This window comes from Anabas testudineus, chromosome 24 (genome assembly GCF_900324465.2).
Source record: "Anabas testudineus chromosome 24, fAnaTes1.2, whole genome shotgun sequence".
Taxonomy (NCBI): domain Eukaryota; kingdom Metazoa; phylum Chordata; class Actinopteri; order Anabantiformes; family Anabantidae; genus Anabas; species Anabas testudineus.
In genome coordinates, this window is record NC_046632.1 from 17,149,030 (window position 1) to 17,162,654 (window position 13,625).

The 13,625-nt window shown below is 39.5% G+C and overlaps 1 protein-coding gene across 1 annotated transcript in view; it reads left to right on the forward strand.

Moving 5' to 3' along the window:
- galnt14 (UDP-N-acetyl-alpha-D-galactosamine:polypeptide N-acetylgalactosaminyltransferase 14 (GalNAc-T14)) overlaps positions 1-13,625 on the forward strand; it is a 115,708-nt gene that overhangs the window by 57,265 nt on the left and 44,818 nt on the right. The window lies entirely within an intron of this gene.

A 13,625-nucleotide genomic window follows, 5' to 3' on the forward strand; every position in this document is an offset into this window, starting at 1 on the left:
GCTTGTGCTCGTTGGAGTGTATTAATAATGTGGCTTGAAGGACATTTCAGCAGGACTCCACACTAGTTTGTTGGCACTTCCTGCTCATTATATGTCATCAAAAATGAATTATGCTGAGATTTACCTACATAAATTCACAAAATAACGAGTGAATGATGTTTTAAATGGCTGTATGTGATTCAAAGCTTTCAGTGTGTGTGAATATGTGTGTAACAGAGATTTGGATGGGAAACTAGGGCAGCAGAGGCCCTTGGTACCAGACCTGCGGGCAACCTGGCATCATATAAACTGCTAAACCAACAGTGTGTGTCTTTGTATGTGTGTGTGAACTCGTGAGTGTTAAGTTGTGCAGTAGTTAGTTAATGTCTTCGTAGATTTAAGGGTGTGTGTCAGATTTTATTTGCCTGTGTGTCTTAACTTGTGTTTCTGTGTTTAGTAGCATTACTTTGTTTGTGTGTGTGTGTGTGTGTGTGTGTGTGTGTGTGTGTGTGTGTGTGTGTGTGTGTGTGTGTGTGTGTGTGTGTGAGGTGCTGCTAATGCTTGCTTGGCACTCACATTCTTGCCCTTCGGGCTTTCGCCTAACACAATTGAACAACACTCTGCAGAGAGTTTAATGAGTGTGTGTGTGACCATGTTTTTTATTCAGTGTGTATTTGCATATAAATGTGCTTTAAAGTGTGTTTGCATATACGTGAGTGTGTACGTGAGTGTGTAATAAGACAGGTGATTCTTCTGTGCTGCAGACCCTGTCGCACTCTGACAGATGGGGTTTTCACAGCACTGTGTGTGTGTGAAAGAGAGAGAGAGAGAGAGAGAGAGAGAGAGAGAGAGAGAGAGAGAGAGATTGAATATGTGTGTGTAATGTATAAGCATTTCTCTATACCACCATCTGTGGTGGGATGCTGGTTTAGACTGAAATATTGCTTCATTCATCACCCAACGAAACCCACACACACTGTCATTGCTCAGTGTGTGTGTGTGTGTGTGTGTGTGTACATTTTGCATCAGAATACTTGGTGTATGTCTCCTCATGCATGTGTGTATGTGATGGAGAATGACCACAGATCCATTGTACGGAGTCGTCCATGCGGAAAACCTCTCCCTCTGCCTGCATCAGCACATTCATCTAACACCCTGTCGTGTGTGTGCGTACGTGGCCGTGAGTTTACACCGAAGGGCGAGGACATTTCCACTGGTTCCTTCTCAGACATCTTCAAAGAGCTGTTTGAAGGTTAAGACTTGGTTTTATAGAAAAGATGGGAATAAGGGTTAGGTTAGGGTACGGGACGGGGTTTGATATGTAATCATGATGCTTGCAGTTCGGCAGGGGCCCAGAGAATGTCACTGAGTGTCCTCACAATGATAAGAGGCGTGAACATGTATATCTGTGTGGGTCTGACCTGGGGCTGTGGGGGGAGTGATGGTCTCCTGTCTGTGTGAAGAAACTGATTTAGGAGAGTCAGGAGTGACACAAACACACATAGAGGAAAAGATAATGTAGTTGCTAACTGCATCTCTTCTCCCTCACTCTGTAATGTGAGCTGGAGTGTGGAGGAGCGTCAGTGCTGCCACGCTGTCTGCTGTGGAAATTGGCTACCATAACATTATCACCTGTGAGCATGTGAGGTGAAATATTGAAATGTGTGACGGCTTCTGATGAGCAGCAGCATCCAACAAACAACAACCTCTAATCCACTAGTTTAACACTGCAGACTGGTCCTGTTGGGGGAGTTCTCATGAGATTCTAGTTTAACAATAAATAATCCTCATGAAGCCTTGTCTCTTGGAAAGCATAACGGTAATAAGAACGCATATTGTGCAGGTCCAGCTGCAGTACACTCCAGTCTGTTCATGAGTCACAAACTCACACATTCATACGTCAAACTCTTGGAAACAGTTGGCATGAAATTCTGAGGCATTTTTGTTTTTGAGTTCCACATCATTACATTCAGTGACAGTGGCAATTCTTGGGTGGTTGACAGATGATCCGTACTTCGTCCATTTTTGCCATAAAAACGCATCAAGAGAAACTTATTCTTCTTCTTTGGCAGCAAAACACATTCCACAAGTCATCAGAACTGTCTGTAAGTTAAATGGACCTTCCGAAAGATTTTAGGGCTGACTAACAGTGAAAGAGTAACTCTCTAGTAATCGTCTAGTCCTTAAGAATAATATGACCTCCACCTATTTAAATATCATATCATATCCAGAAAACGATATTTGAACACATATATTGTTAAATACTTATTATATCAGTAGCTAATTCTATTATTATCAATCAGTATCTCGTTACTGTTCCACTTCTACTGCGTACTACAGAAGTAAAACCATAAGGATTTTAGCATTTTAGCAAATTGGAATTAGTCCCATGTCAGCACCGCAGGAGGTTGAATTAAAATGATTCATCCTGTCTTAATGTTAACACAGCAACAGCAGCAAACCTTAATTAGACAGCTGTCAAAAGCTGCACAGGACTGGAAGTGATGCACTTTTACCAGACTAATCTATCCTGTTATAGTTTCTGCATTTTCTGCAAAATAGTAAATGCTATATTTTTATTGCCAGCTATAAATATGGATTAGTACCTCTGCTGCTTCCTGACACTGAAAGTAGGCAACGAGTTTAGCATCTGCCTCAGTTTGACTGAATCCTAATGTGTGTTTACTCTCGAATGTGCACCGCTCAGCACTAAGTAAACCCACAAGGCAACTTGTTGACAGCTGTGATGCTAGTAGCAGCAGCACGTGTGCGTCACCATACAATATCCAGTGTAAACAATAAACAGCTTCCTCGCACCAGACATGTCTCCAGTCCTCTCTGCAGAAAGCACAGCCTATAACGTCAAAAGCTCTCTTCTCCAAATTCAGTTTCTGGCAATTTTTTTTTTCACTCCTCTGCACAAAAAGAGTGCACAGACGACAAAAATGGCAGGCTGCTGCTCCAAGCCACGCTCCATCTGGCATGTTGAAATCACCTGAAAACTGTCACCTTTCACATTTGTTTGTGCAGGAGCTTTTGAGAGCAGTACAAAGATTTGGGGTTTTGACAGCTGAATAATAATATCTAGGTGTAAAGTCTACGCTTCATGGATTTCTCAATGCAAAAATAAAGATGGCATATTCTTTATTATCGTAAGCATAAACTGGACTACAGGTGTTTAATCAACTCCCAGAACGATAATAAGAGTTTGTAAGATTAATATGGACAAAGATGTATGCAGCGTTTGTGTTTTTGTTTGTTTGTTGTTTGTTCGCTGTCGCCCTCCACTCTTCCTAAATTACATTAAAGTACATTCAGCCAATAGAGAGACAGAAATAGACAGGATGTAAAAGAGAGAGGGAGCGAGAGAGAACAGGAAGACACCCTCTCTCTCGCTCTTTGTCATTCTCAGCGACAGATCTTTCATAAGCTTTATTGTTCAAAGCCTCGTCTTAGTTTAGATCCTGGTTTCTCTCTGCTCTGACGTGACAGGATTAAAGGAGGGAGATGGACAGAGATAAAGAAAGAAGAGAAAGAGGAGGTGCACAGACAGAGAGAGAGAGAGAGAGTGGGTGAATGAGGACATCATGTTATTATTATTCATGGTGATATTAGTTTTAGTATTTTGCAAATACTTATTCAATCACTTGGTCCCTTTGCTTTATTTCATTATTATGCTAAATGTGATCAGGCACTGTGGACATTTCCAATTTCATTTCCTCATGTCATGACTGCTTTGTAGCTCTTGTATTTGCTTCTCACAACACTTGAACAATCTCTCAGCAAGAACAGTGGTACTTGTAAAAACCTGTAAATAACAACATTAATAGCAGCAGTATTATTGTTGTATAATACTCTGTATTGTAGTATTTCTTTGTTGAAATAATACTAGTTCTTCTTAGTAATGGCAGTTGTGATACATGTACTGCACAAAATGATCCCTAAATAGTGGTAATAGCTGTAGACTCAACAGTAATCAGACTACCAGTATTACAATACTAATGGTAATGACCGTTCTATACTGTAATACCAGTAGCACTAGTAGTGTTAGTTGTAGTGGCAGTAGTACTAACTTTAGTAATAGTGATAGTGGTATTAGGAATTAGCTGTATTAGTAGTAGAAATAGTGGAACTAGGAGTAGACGTTCTAGTAGTGTTAACGATGTAGTGTGAGTAACAGCATAAGTAGTACCAGTGGTGTAGTAGATTGAGATTAAGAGTTGTAGTACTTGTATCATAATAGACACTCAGTAAGTGTTTGAACCTGGGCACAAAGGTTGTAGTAGTTTTATACCTTAAACATTATAATATATTACACAAGACTTATCAGAATTACAAATACTTATCACACACTAATGTATACTTGTGCATAATTAAGTATCTGATAGAGACAATGAGATATTAGTAGCATTTTAGTTGCAGTAATACTGGTTGTAATACCACTGGCAGAAATAAATGCAGTACTTATATATAGTGGTGGTCTGGGGGTATTATTAATAGTATTTTTAGCAGTAGTGATGCTAGGGATAGTAATATTTTAGATAATTGTAGTAATTAAGTAAGTACTGGTAGTTCAGTATTATTAGTGTTACAGTAGTTTTTATATCAGTAGTGGAAACAGCCACAGTGAAGGTTATATTTAATATATAAAAATGTCTGTTTCCATATTAATATCACAGGTTTTTGATACAGCAGCTCCACTCGTCTGTGTCTCTGCACGTCCTTTCCTCAAATCCCTGAGTAGAACGTCCTCACGGGGTTTCTGACCTCCATGACACAGTTACTCACTCATGTGTTCCATCTGTCTGCAAAGTTTCTTTAAAGATTTTTATATTTTTATTTTATTTAATATAAAAACAGAAGACAAGAAACCTAAAACCCTGATCTTCAGGAGGTGAAACAGAGAGTACCAGTTTAACTTTTTAAACTTGAGAGTGTGTAAAGGACTGAAAATACTTATCGTGTGGGAGTGTGTATTGTACTGTGTGTGCATTATTATATAATACAGTATTTTTTAAATAAAACACCTGCATCATGTCCACCCAGTAAAATACATGCACTCAAACAAACTCTACGTATGTGGATAAATGTGATGACGTACACAAACTTCAGTTCATGCCAAATCGTTCCACACATGCACAAATACCAGTGGGTATAAACACAGAGTTCTGCACACACACACACACACACACACACAGAGAAGCAGTCATAGCTGTGGAATCATAAAGCATGAATAAGTAAGCAGCGTGAGGATGAAGCATCTTTCCCAGCAGTCTCAGCCTCATGTTTTTCAAACACTGCGAAAACTCTGGAAAACACGAGTGTTTCTGCTCCGCTGGGGGATCGCAGCAGCACTAACAAGGATCCAGAGGGGCCCCAGCAGTTGTTAAAATAATCATATTTTTCTCTTTAAAAACTATCCTCTTCTTCTGTCATATCTGGAAATCTCTGCCTTTGTTCAACTCTGACAGCCCTTTCCTCCTTCTCATCTCCACCAATAACTAGTCTTCAGGCCTTGCTCGGCTCTGAGGCCTTCACATCTCTCCTATTTAATCCTGCTTCAGCTTCTTGTGCTTGCTGAAGGTGTTGTTGTGTTTCTCAGGTGAACCTGTTGTAAAGGCCACAGCGAGCTCTCCTGAGCAGCACTGCTCTCTTTATAATCTGAGGGCGGCTGTTGAAGTTAGTTTGGAAGATGCACTCTGGTATTAAGCCTTGCCAGGATTTGAAGTACGTGTGACACCCTCGTCTCCTCCTCCTCCCCTAAATTTAGTTCTGTGGCGTACTTTCAAAATAAAACTAAAAGAGAGATTATGATGGAAATAATTGAAAATACTATTTCTTGCCATGATTGAGGGACCGTACAGAGCTGCCTCAAATTTCAAATTCTCTCTATTTGTATTTATTTTGTTTGAGTATCTACAAACATAAAATGATTGCACTGTTGGAGAAACAGAACCAGTTATATATGTTAAAATTAAATAAACTCAAACTGTGATTTAAGAGCAGTAAACATCAGGTCACAACCTGGTCAGTTTTTCTGTTGCACAATACGTCGACTCCTCCACTCCTGTCGGGGATTCAACCTGCTTCAATTAAAATGGTTGAATCTACTGAAACTATTCATTTGAGCTTTTCATTCATTAGAGTCATTCACTTGGAAATTTTCCTAATGGAATTTTCCAGTAAAAGACAAAATGAGGCATTATCAACTGTCCCTCGCTGTCTCCGTTTTCTTTTCTTTTCTTTCTCTCGAGCAGGAGAGGCGAAATCCCTCGCTCCCTCATTCACCACGACTGTGTGTGTGTGTATAAATATGTAAATGGCTGTTGCCTAACCAGCCAAAACTAGGCCATCTTGTCCTGTGTGAACACCTGAATGTGAGACAGAGATAGTGGGAAGAGAAAGAAAGAGAGGCCAGAGGTGAAAAGCTTACCAAAATATCTTCCTTCAGCAGGCGTGCTGCTACTTTACTCCGATTAAAGTGACATTGTTCCATATCATGCAGCCCGAGTAAAAAAGAAATCATATAATATTTCATATTGCACATGTTTATTTCTAAGAACACCACACTGGAGAGGGGTTCCATTAGATATTTTCCTGTATTATTTATTTTGTTATGTACCAAGTTTGGACACTGTAGGAACTTTTCCATTTAGTATCTACGTTCGGTGTAGTTTGAAAACAGACGAGTGTAGAAGGAATGATTCACTGAACACACAAATAAACCATTTGCCGTGTGCTAATGACCTACGCTGCTCAAAAGAGCGGAAAGTTTTTGTCTCGAGTGATGCTGCATTCATTAGGGAGTCGCATCTTAAAGCTACTGTACAACATCTTCCTAACATTTCTTTGTTGAAATAACAAAAACATCTTAACCTCCTAATGGAGAGAAGTTCTGTCAAAACGCTTTCGTGACAGCAGAGCAGAGATATTTCCTTCCAAAGTTACGAGTGAGTCTAATCTGAAAAGGTCAGAGTCAGTCAATCAATGCACGAATGAGCTTCTGGTGTAATTCTCCTTTCGAACTGAAGCTGAACTGAGACAGCTGAGGCTGAGTGGAGAGCAACAGAGCAGGGTGACAGAGGATCGGTTCGCTTGCTAGCACCAGCTTGATTTCCACAACTTGAATATTTTAGCTTTTAATAAGGCTCAAAGTCAAATCCAACCCAAGTCAAGCATAAATTCATGTAGTAGTAGTGGTGGTGATATTGTCAGTGGAAAGTATTTGGTTCAAGATGTGTGATGTAAAAGACAAATGGACGTGAAGTAATTAGTATCTTTAGAACAAACGTCTTCCATGTGCTGCTGCAGCATCTGTGGAATCACAAATAGACTCTAAAGCTTTTGCAGCTTGCCTTCATCATTATCAAGTCCTCATTATATTGCTAATAATCCAGCTGAAATTACATTTTCTACAAAAGTGTATTTGTGTTTGCAGTTTAGCTGCAAAGAAAGAGTTTTTTTGTAGGAGACAGGGTTGAACAGAGAAGTTAAAACAATAGTGAAACATCTGTGGTTTGAGCAAAAAATAAAAAAAGCAGCAAAGGAATTAAAGAAACCAATCTTTTCCTAACCTTTACCAAGTTTTTAGTCCCCCAGTCGTTATCAACACTTAGAGGTAGCAGCCATTAATTGTGGAAGGCAATAAAAAGAAGTCAGAATAAAAACTGAAACTAGCACAAAGTCGCCTTTATGAGCCTAAATACGTCCTGTTATTCTGCTTTTATTACTCAGTATGAACTTTAAAAAGGGAGATTTGCTGCGTCTGCCTTTAACTCTTTGTAGCTTCTTAAATCTGGGAGCCGTGCTTTTAAAATAAGTTTAACGTGGAGGAGGTATCTGGTTTCTTATCTTACGCAAACCAGAGATCTTAAAATGCCTGTAAACTCATTTCCTGATTACCCATGGTACCTGATTTCTCCTGGTTACTGTAACACATTAAAACACAGTCATGATTCACACCAGTCGAAGTGAAGAGCTTTACTGTTGGAGGATTCGTCAGCTCGGTGAAAAACAGGGTCGGCTCTGCAGACTTTTAGAGAGGTGAAACACTCCAGTCCCAAAACAGTGCTTTAAATCACTACTCAGTTACTGTAACCCTGAATCTTTATGTCTTTATGGTGGCGACTTTTCAGCCAGGAGTGAGATGGAGAATGTTGAGAGACCGAAAGGGCGAAGCAGGGCACCGAGAAGAGAGAGAGAGAGAGAGAGAGAGAGAGAGAGAGAGACAGAACGAGAGAGAGAGAGAGAGAGACAGAACGAGAGAGAGAGAGACAGAACGAGAGAGAGAGAGACAGAACGAGAGAGAGAGAGACAGAACGAGAGAGAGAGAGACAGAGAGAGAGAGAGAGAGAGAGAGAGAGAGAGACAGAACGAGAGAGAGAGAGACAGAACGAGAGAGAGAGAGACAGAACGAGAGAGAGAGAGAGAGAGAACGAGAGAGAGAGAGAGAACGAGAGAGAGAGAGAGAGAGAGAGAGAGAGAGAGAGAGAGAGAAGAAGAGGGAGAGAGAGAGACAGAGAGAGAGAGACAGAGAGAGAGAGAGAGAGAGAGAGAGAGAGGATAGAGACAGAACGAGAGAGAGAGAGACAGAACGAGAGAGAGATAGATAAACTAGAGAGAGATAGAGAACGATAAGAGAGAGACAGAGAACGATATAGATAGATAATAGAGGAGAGATATAGAGAGATAGAGAAGAGAGATAAGAGACAAAGAGAGAGAAACAGAAGAGAGAGAGATAGAGAGAGAGAGATAGAATAAGAGAGAGAGATAGAGAAGACGAGAGAGAGAAGATTGGAGAATAAGCAGCTTGACATTTTTCAGAAGTATTCACCCATAAAGAGCGATGACGAAGCTTTTTCTCTACTTCACTTGACATCATTCACATTTAGAAGCCGCTAACAACCCCCTGTTATTAGTTGTGCTGGTTAAATGGTTGCATCTATAACAATAGTAGCATATGATAGCAGGTCATGCACCTTGATCAAGTGGTGATATTGTTCTTTCTTTCTTTTACTGAGACATTTAAAAACAGTTGTTTGTAATGCATTCAGGTGCTTGTGAAAATATCTGACATATGAGTTCTTTGTGACACTGAGCTGCAGGAAATGTATATGTTGTGCACATTAGAGCTAAAAGGAATTAGCAGAAATGTGTTTACTGCAATGGATTACATAGATGATATGATATGATACCTTTGGCTGGTAGCAAAAAAAAAATCTATATAAAAATTTTAACTATAAAAACTATAAAAACAGAAATGGAACACACAGTTTGTAGTTAAGGTAAATTCCTGCAAAGGCACATGACGGTCAATTAAAAGCTTCTGGTTTGAGCTTGAAATCTGAAATCATCACGTCAATAAATACAATAACTAGTGATCCTACTATTCCACAGTAGAGGAAAAATGTTGAGGTACTTTGGAAATAAGTCATGTGAAAACTTTGTTTCCATAGCAACCAACCACCATCTCCAAAAACCAGTTGTGTGCAGTTTCTGAATATTCACAAACTCCATTAAACAGGCGACTTGCTCCAATGGTACAATGTCACCATTTTCTGTTTTTGTTGTTGTCAGCTGACTCACACACAAACTGTAAATGTCAAGTGACCTCTTGTAGCAGGATTAACTTTTTCACCCCGTCTGTACAGACATCCAGTGAAGAACAGACTCCGTTACACTTTAGAGAAACAGGAAATGGAAGCTTGAAAAATTTAACTTAAAGATAAAACGGGAAATATCAGAGCCATAAAAGCACATTTTGTCATGATCATCATTATAGAAGACATAAAAGGTTTTGAGAGCTCACCTTAAATGATAAACAAGATTAATTATTAATGTGTGTGTAATGAATATTTTATAGATTTAATATTTGTAAAACATTTTCAGAGCACAGAAGAGTTATCTTTATGGTAGTTAGATTCTATGAACCAAACCACATGGGTCATGTGCTGCACATTGAATCAAAAATTGAATTTAAAACAACAGAAGCTGGTTAGCTTAGCTTAGCACCGATACACAGGAAACTGCTCATTTACACCACCGCAGTTCAAACTGTATATTATACTTATGGTTCAGCAATGTCATAAATACTATATACTGTATACTATATACTATATACTGTATATATATATATATATATATATATATATATATATATATATATATATATATATATATAGATATATATATAGATAGATATATATATAGATAGATAGATAGATAGATAGATAGATAGATAGATAGATAGATATAGATATATAAAATAGAGGATTTGCTCAAAATTCAAGTCAAATAAAAATATTTGCAGCAGTAAAGAAGCTTCAGAGAGTCCTATGTCTCCTGGTGAGAGTCACTGCTCCAAATGCACACACTAAAAATAAAAGCCTGCAAAAATACTTCCACTTCCAAGTCACCACCAGCAAGTACACACACACAAACACACACACACACACACACACACACACACACACACACACACACACACACACACACACACACACACACACACACACACGGGTATACAGAGAGTCGGAGCCAAAAGGAGCAGAGAGGCCCAGAGAGACAGATTGTCTTTTAATTGGTTGAAAACTGCAGAGCTTTGAGAAGGGCTGAAGGGGAGGACACACACACACACATATAGAAAACACAGACACACACACACACACACACAATGTCCTCTGTGATAGTAAGGAGACGTAGAGTCCCTGCTGACTGACTGGTATAATGAGCTGAACTCAGGCCAAAACCTGAAGGTGTGTGTCTCTTTGTATTGTATGTGTGTGTGTGTGTGTGTGTGTGTGTGTGTGGCAACCTGCTGATATCATCAAACTAAAAGACAGAACAATGGTCTAGAGATTGAGGGTCGAGAGACAGCGAGTGCATGTGCGTGCGTGCATGTGTGTTTGTGTGAAGGTTTTTGGATTGGATTGTGCCACCAACTTCACAAAACTTTGACTGACACAAGTCTCTAAAGGTTGAAAGTCAGACCAGTAATTTAAGATTAGAGCTGATGAAGAATTCACAATTCACTGTCCTGCATTTACCACGCAGGCAGATTCCAACCACATGTAATTAGGCAGCACATTAACACAAAAGTACACCATAAATGTCTAAACTGGCTGAAGACACAAGCATAGGTCTTCAAATCTGCAATTATATTATATGACCCAAGATGAAATCAGCAGAACGTCACCACCTGAACACTGTCAGGTGCTGTTTAATCTGATGGAAAGTTATAAAACAAGTTGGATTTTATCAAACACCAGGGTGGCACCAGCTTTATGTCTGAATATATCGTCTAAAAATGTGTGTTACCTCCTGATGGTGCGCAGCAGTGTGGATCTGGCCTCATTGTGGAAGGTGATGATGATGGAGGTTGGAGGAAGATCAGAGTCATAGTGAAGAGTGGTGCACCTGAAAAGAGAGGGAGAGAGAGAAACTGTGATTTCAAGTTGATGTTGCAGATTAACAGTCGCTGTGAATCTCAAATTAGACCAATTGGCTGTGATAGCACATAGCGCTCAGGTCACAGCTTGTTTTTACACCAGTTAATAAACATATAATGTGTTGTAGCCTTATAATAAAGAGTCTGTCCATCAAAGAGCCCAGGAACAGACAAAGATGAGAAGAAATAACATCAGTCACTGAGAAACTGAGTTTTGGAGTGAGAAAAAACTACATAATGAGTGACCAGCACTTCTTCAAAAAAAGAAAAATGTTTTTAATTTGTCTGTGACATTTTCTTTTTTCTGTTTAGGGAGTAAAATAATGTGTTCTCATAAAAATCCACGTAGCGTGAAGAATCTGCCGAAAGACGAACGTCTGCACTTTTATATCCAGAAATCATGAAAAAAACAGTAAATGAATGAATGTTGACCCTAAAGGTTGTGAATTTATGAATGAGCAATTAAAAAAAACAGAAACATCAAACGTCAACATCACAATCTGTCAGTGAAACACACAGAAACACACACAGAAACACACTGAAACACACACTGAAACACACAGAAACACACACTGAAACACACAGAAACACACACTGAAACACACAGAAACACACTGAAACACACAGAAACACACACTGAAACACACACAGAAACACACACTGAAACACACACAAACACACACAGAAACACACTGAAACACACACAGAAACACACACTGAAACACACACAGAAACACACACAAACACACACAGAAACACACTGAAACACACACTGAAACACACAGAAACACACACAGAAACACACACAGAAACACACACAGAAACACACTGAAACACACACAGAAACACACACTGAAACACACACAGAAACACACACAGAAACACACAGAAACACACACAGAAACACACAGAAACACACACAAACACACACAGAAACACACACAGAAAAACACACAGAAACACACAGAAACACACACAGAAACACACTGAAACACACAGAAACACACTGAAACACACACAGAAACACACAGGAAAACACACTGAAACACACACAGAAACACACTGAAACACACTGAAACACAGGAAAACACACTGAAACACAACAGAAACACACACTGAAACACACACTGAAACACACAGAAACACACAGAAACACACACAGAAACACACACACAAACACACACAGAAACACACTGAAACACACACAGAAACACACACTGAAACACACAGAAACACACACTGAAACACACACAGAGAAAACACACTGAAACACACACAAACACACACAGAAACACACACAGAAACACACTGAAACACACACACACAGAAACACACTGAAACACACTGAAACACACCACTGAAACACACACAGAAACACACAGAAACACACACTGAAACACAGGAAAACACACTGAAACACACACAGAAACACACTAAAACACAGAAACACACACTGAAACACACAACACCAGAAACACACACAGAAACACACAGAAACACACTGAAACACACACAAACACACACAGAAACACACACAGAAACACACACTGAAACACACACAGAAACACACAGAACACACACAGAAACACACACAAACACACAGAAACACTGAAACACACTGAAACACACACAGAAACACACACAGAAACACACACAGAAACACACACAGAAACACACACAGAAACACACACAGAAACACACACAGAAACACACACAGAAACACACAGAAACACACACAAAACACACAGAAACACACACAGAGTGACTGAGTGATCAAACCAGACCTGTTGAAGATGAATTATACAGGATCAATCAGCGGCTCATTAAAATACACAGCGTTAGGAGGGTACTGTCACTGTGTGTGCTGCATGTGCTGGGTCAGCAAACCTTTCTTTAAAAAGAGCACACACACACACACACACACACACACACAGTATAATGAGAAGCCTGGCCTTTACCTATCAGATTGATGGATTGGTGACATTTTCAAACAGAAACAGTCTGTTTGCTCTGTTCTGCCCTTCATTGTTAAAAAACTCACTTTCTCAAATATATAGAAGTGTGTGTGTGTGTGTGTGTGTGTGTGTGTGTGTGTGTGTGTGTGTGTGTGTGTGTGTGTGTGTGCATAGCAGTTCACCTGACACACACTGCACCATCATCCAGCTATTTATCATTAACCTGTGGTTCTCTGCTGTTTACC